This window comes from Sinocyclocheilus rhinocerous, unplaced genomic scaffold (genome assembly GCF_001515625.1).
Source record: "Sinocyclocheilus rhinocerous isolate Xijiao unplaced genomic scaffold, SAMN03320098_v1.1 scaffold968, whole genome shotgun sequence".
Lineage (NCBI taxonomy): Eukaryota > Metazoa > Chordata > Actinopteri > Cypriniformes > Cyprinidae > Sinocyclocheilus > Sinocyclocheilus rhinocerous.
Window position 1 is genome coordinate 418,873 of NW_015662082.1, and position 6,449 is coordinate 425,321.

The following is a 6,449-nucleotide window of genomic DNA, read 5'->3' on the forward strand; positions in this document are numbered from 1 at the left end:
GCACTGGCTACCAATAGCTGCTCACATAAAATTCAAGGCATTAATGTTTGCCTACACTAGCCTCTAACATTAGCTTGCTCTATTCTTTTTCTTTTCTATCTGTTTTCTTTTTATTTATTATATAATTTAAAAACAAACAAACAATAAAAACCCTTGCTACCTGTACTGCGTTAAGCTAACTGAGACTTGTTATAGCACTTGCATATCATTGCTCTCTTGTTGATTTTGATTGCTTCCATTGTCCTCATTTGTAAGTCGCTTTGGATAAAAGCGTCTGCTAAATGACTAAATGTAAATGTAATAAATAATATAAGCTTTCTATTTCAGATAAATGGTGTTCTTTTGAACTTTCTATTCATCAAAGGATCCCGAAAAGAAATGTTTCTTGAGCAGCAAATCAGCATATTAGAATGATTTCTGAAGGATCATGTGACACAAGACTGATGACTGAGAAATGGCTGCTGAAAAATTCAGCCTTTTAAAATTACATTTAAAACTTTAAATAGGTAACAGTTATACATTTTAATATTTCACAATATTACTGTTTTTTACTGAATTTTTGGTTAAGTAAATTTGGAGTTCTCTTAAAAACATAAAAAAAAAAAAAAAACACTTACCAACCCCAAAGTTTTGAACGAAGAACATTAAAAAAAAAAAAAAACACTTACCAACCCCAAAGTTTTGAACGAAGGTGTATTTTAATATATATACATTTAAAAGTTAATATATTTTATTAGAACTTGGTTATTTCATTAAATTGAACAAATCTAATCTGGAAAAAATGAACAGACCTGTGAAACTTTTCCAGGATATGTGGTTTGGTAAATTATTATTGCTGAATGATTCATATCTTAGTAGCATCACCTCAAGACATAAAACAATTTGTCATGTGGCATGACATCAAAAACTAAACTCTTGAGAGGTAAAACAGTGCTCCCTTGAAACTGTCTGCTTGACAAGAATTTATTATTTTTCTTTGATTACAGCAGCTCAGCTCCTTTGGACTGTCACATTTGCTGATATGTTGTCGTTCTTGAATGTGTTTATGTGTACAGAAGGAGGGAGAGTGTCTCATTTTTCCCTGCGGTGAACACTGTTTGGAACAGTGTTTGTGTTTTCTCTTTTTTCCCTCAAATGTTCAAACCACCCTTCAGCACCCGTACAGAGCTTTTACTGTAAATGTCATTAATGGACTATGAGCTCAAACACTTTACAGACTGTAAAACACACATACTGTGCCTGTAACAGGCCAAATCCTGAGGTCACCAAAGCAATGACCTAAGAGCCTGGTCATTGCCACTGAACTGAGTGAGTTATTTTTTTTTTCAGCACAAGAGTCGTATTGATGGTGTTAAGTGGTGTCACTATAATCGAAGTTGAAGGCACTGCTGAATGCACGCAGATTCAAACCACCCTTCAGCACCCATACACAGCTTTTACTGTAAATGTCATTAATGGACTATGAGCTCAAACACTTTACAGACTGTAAAACACACACATACTGTGCCTGTAACAGGCCAAATCCTGAGGTCACCAAAGCAATGACCTAAGAGCCTGGTCATTGCCACTGAACTGAGTGAGTTATTTTTTTTTTCAGCACAAGAGTCGTATTGATGGTGTTAAGTGGTGTCACTATAATCGAAGTTGAAGGCACTGCTGAATGCACGCAGATTCTCATTGAAATGCAACTCACCGCTGGGCTTTGACAGGCTTTGACATGCATATAGGCAAAATTCCTCCCATCAACTCACCAGCATGAAAAATACATACTCAATTTTGTTTGGTTGTGACATTAAAACAGCAATAACCTGCTGAGACTCTGACTGTTTACAATTTTTATTTGGTTGATGCATAAAAAAATAATCATATTATGAAATTATTATTATTATGAAAGAACCTACATGATATGATAAAATACGGCATATATTAAAGCATAATACATATTCCTATTTTTTCATTATACTCATATGAATATTACAATAATAAAATAACATTACATACATTATTTTATCTTGCATTCATTTATTTATATAGTTAGTTAGTTAGTTAAATAATGATTAAAAAGGGTTGTCCTCTTTAAGATATACCAGAACTTAAAACATGTTTGATCTTAGAGATTATATATACTGTACATACATACAGATAGATAGATAGATAGATAGATAGATGGATGGATGGATGGATGGATGGACAGACTAATGCACCAATTACTTTTTTGTGATGAAGTTTGCTTGCTTCGGGCAATGTCTATAATGCAGAAAAGGATTCATTCATAGTTTCTTTGTCTCCACTTCACACATTACTAGAGGCAACTTCCGCCATCTCTGAGGGCTTCGTAATTTAAGGTTAGATAGATAGATAGATAGATGGATGGATGGATGGATGGATGGACAGACTAATGCACCAATTACTTTTTTGTGATGAAGTTTGCTTGCTTCGGGCAATGTCTATAATGCAGAAAAGGATTCATTCATAGTTTCTTTGTCTCCACTTCACACATTACTAGAGGCAACTTCCGCCATCTCTGAGGGCTTCGTAATTTAAGGTTATTTTAATCAGTTGTACTGCTTCCAGATCCCACACACTGTAAAAAGAGCAACTTCAAATAATTTTAAGATGATGATGCATCTTGTGAAAAGGCAAGAACAGAGCAAGCCTTTAAGGTAAATGATCGTGTGTGGCGGTGGCAGTGTGTGTGTGTGTGTGTGCGCGTGCATGTGTGTGAGTATAGTGAAACCCAGGTGTCATATGATAAATTTGTGCTGAAATGTTCCAAGATCATTCTAAAATCCCCTAACAACTGACTAGAAAAACAGTTTACACTGAGGTCACCCTCGGCCAAAACAACAGGTCCAACTTGTTTAATGTTTTTCACGCAATCCAACATGAGAGGAAATATAGAAGTTGTAGTGTGGTTTATGCTTGTGAACTAGTTTTAATAAGGCTTAATGCTCATAGTGAACATTAAGTGTAGTTATGCACCGTGACAACCACAAAGTATTTATGTCAGTCATGGTGTTGTCTTTGAGCAATCATACATGTACTATTTGAGATAAAAGTGTATTATTTATTATGAAAGCTGTTTAAATCATCATTTAACAATCATTTTAGGGTTTATGGAGTTACATTGTCATGGCAACAAAGTAGAACTGAATGGTAACATTTTACAATAAAGTCAGATTAGTTAACTTTAATTAATACATTAACTAACAATGAACGCTACATTTGTTCCAGTATTTATTAATCTTTGTTAACATTAGTTGAAAAATCCAACTAATTATTGTTAGTTCATGTAAGCTCAGGTCCATTAAATAATAGTAACAGATGCAACTTTTGATTTTAATAATGTATAAGTAAATATAGAAATTAACATTAAACTAAATTTAATATATGCTTCAGAAGTACTTTTCATTGTTAGTTCATGTTATCTAATGTAGTTAACTAAAGTTAACAAGTGGAACTGTATTGTAAAGTGTTACCAATTGAGTTTAACTTACATAGAAAGGGTTATCAATTTTGTTCACACTAACATCGTTAACATCCATTTTGTTTGTGTCTTGTTGTTATTTTATTAATTTATTTTAACGGTTATAAATTGGCCCATTGTAGGGGCTTCACTGTAACCCAGATTTGCTTTAAATGGACAGTGAAAAATGTTGTTGTAATAAAAAATTTGCCACATGTGCTGTTGATTGATCTAAACTTTTTATTCAACCTGGAATATTCCCACAAAATGTCCAAATAAAGATGCAAAACTATAGCAGCTATAACTAAAATGTTTGCAGTAGCTTAACATGCTATTTTTGCACTTTTGCCTCTTTTACAAGACTAACAATCGGCTCAAAATATCACAAGTTTTTCTTTAGTGGAAAGCTAGTGACATCTGTTTGGTTATTGGCTTCGATTTTTTACAGTTTTTTCCAAAAGAACGTGAGCGAAAAAGAAAAGGCCATAATGGGCTTGAAACTGAAGCAGCCCAGAAAAGCCTTTATGGAAGTGCCAAATATGAATCATTGTGGTCCGGATGCCAGACGGGCCTCTCCTGTGTTGCTAAGAGAGCCCCCCTCCCCGTCGAGGAGCAGCCAGAGGGGTGGCGAGCGGGGGGCTAAGTGCCTCAGATGGCTGTACAGTTTCAGTTGTGTTAGATATGACTGGATGCTCCTATTCCTGTAAAGGCTACCTGGGTGGTCCGAGGCGGGGGGGCTGGAGTTTAATACTGCCACCTATTAGCTCCAGTGGGCTGTGATTTATGCAGCTGTCAGCTTGAACTTCATCAGGCTTTGCAGGCCCTGGTGAGTTGTGGGGACCCAAATCGGGACCCGAGCCTCCCGGCTCTCTCTTAAGGAGCTAAAGTAAACGTTCCTCCTAAGGAGGGATAAAAAGCAGAGCGAGAGTAGGAAGAAAAAATGAGTGGAAAATACTCAGTGCATACCTCTGTCTCCCTTCTAAAATATGTCCCCTTTTGAATGTTTGGCCTGTTGAGAGGCACAGAGAGAGGGTTGAAAAAAGATGTTTGAAATCAAGCGTAATAATTGTGTTTGTGTTTAGACGCCAATAAATTTATGTGTATGCTTGTTGACATTATACCCATAGCGAGCTTGCACTTTCACAACTTTTTTGTTTTCTACATTGTAGACCATGATGTAGAAAGAAGCAAAAATAAAGTAAAAACTCACAACAAATTCAATTCAGTTCCATTAAAATTATTTCATTTTAGCTGTTTTTTCTTTACATGAAAATTGTAATATGAAATGAAAATGAATGTGTAAAATTCTAAATAAATAATGGTGTTGTTTCGCTGTATGTAGGCCATGATGTAAAATTGAATTGAATTGAATTGAATGATGTAAAATAAAGGAAAAAAATTAAGTAAAATTGCAGAATTCAAAACAAATTTATTTAAATTGTGTTTATTCTTGACAGCTCTTAACATTAAAATTCTAAACTAAAAGAATATGAATGTACAAAATTAAAATGTCTGAAATAAAATTAAAAATCAAATGCTGTTCTTCAGCTGTAACCAATCAGAACAGGACATCACTGGTTGGATCAGCTAGCCAAGAAAGACCAGGGCTGCGTTCCCCGACAAAAACGGTGCAAAAAGTTTTTTAAACGGAAACAGTGGTGCGTTGAACACACTGTTCTGATGACGCAAGAGTTGCAACTATGGCAGCTGAGCAGGCCATGCTTTGTGTTCTTTTTGAAGAATTTTCCGAGCCTGATGAAATCGGTATAAATACGTGTTTAATACTGCAAAATACGCTCGATGGTACAGTCACTGCCCTTGCCCTCCAGAATAAAAGAGAACATCCCAATCGAGTGAAGGGATTTGTGGAAACTGTGGTTCCTAATTATTGTGATCAACATTTGCCTCGCATTTCAGGATGAAAAGACAAACATTTCAGGTGAAGGATAATCCACTTCTTACCTCCAAGCTTATCATTATTGCTGATCACTGTTGTTGTGCTATGTTATTGTAATATTTACCATTATATAATCAGAGGAGTATAGAAAAGTTTACGAAAGTGTCACTCCACAATACAATAGCAAAATATATAAATATGTATAGTATTTTTATGTTACATTAATCAGTGTCTAGCACACCTTCCCCGTTGCACACCGTTGCACACCGTTTCCAGGAAAGATGTCGTTCAAACCGGAAACCGTAGCAAAACGGTGCACACCGGTTTGAGCTTGAACTTGCCCCAGGGGGCAAGTTTTCTCTTGTTTGGTGGGTGTGTCAAACATGTCAGCCCAATCAGCAGCAACGTGTATGTAAACCACGCGGTATTAAAGAGACAGCTTGCACAATGTAATTAACATAACCGCTAAATTCAAATCTGCTTTTGCTGGCTGGCGCTGAGCCAGATACAGAAGTGTTTTTACAGCACTGCGCATTAACCAATCACACGCATTGCTGTTGAGCTTATGAATGCAATGACCAATCAGAGGCGATCAGAAGAGTCATTGCTAAAATGCGGTGTTTTCTTCACTTGCTCGCTGACTGAATACCTTTCTGGCGAATTCTCTCGTCAGAAACAGCAAAGTGCAAATGTGTGTACGAATCTGTAAGATATTAATTTCATAGTGTAAACAGCTTCAGTGATTTTAATGGGAGTTTTTGAGAGTGCTTGAACTAGACTGCCAGTGAATGTTCTTTGATAATGTAAATGTTCTTTGCTCTCTTTCTGTCCAATGAAAGTGTTATGATTAGCCTAACTTGCAATTGTTTTTATTAAAATTAACTTTCAATGTTAAATTCACATTAAATATAAACTCAGTCGTATTAAAAATATGTCAGGGCATGACATCCATATCTGTTAATTAAGTAAACAGACAGGTTTTTATGCATAGTTAATAGATTACATTCATTTGACCATCGCCCACTATAGATCAACATAATCTAGGTGAGAATCAAGATATTTCATGATATAGTTAATGCGTTTGGG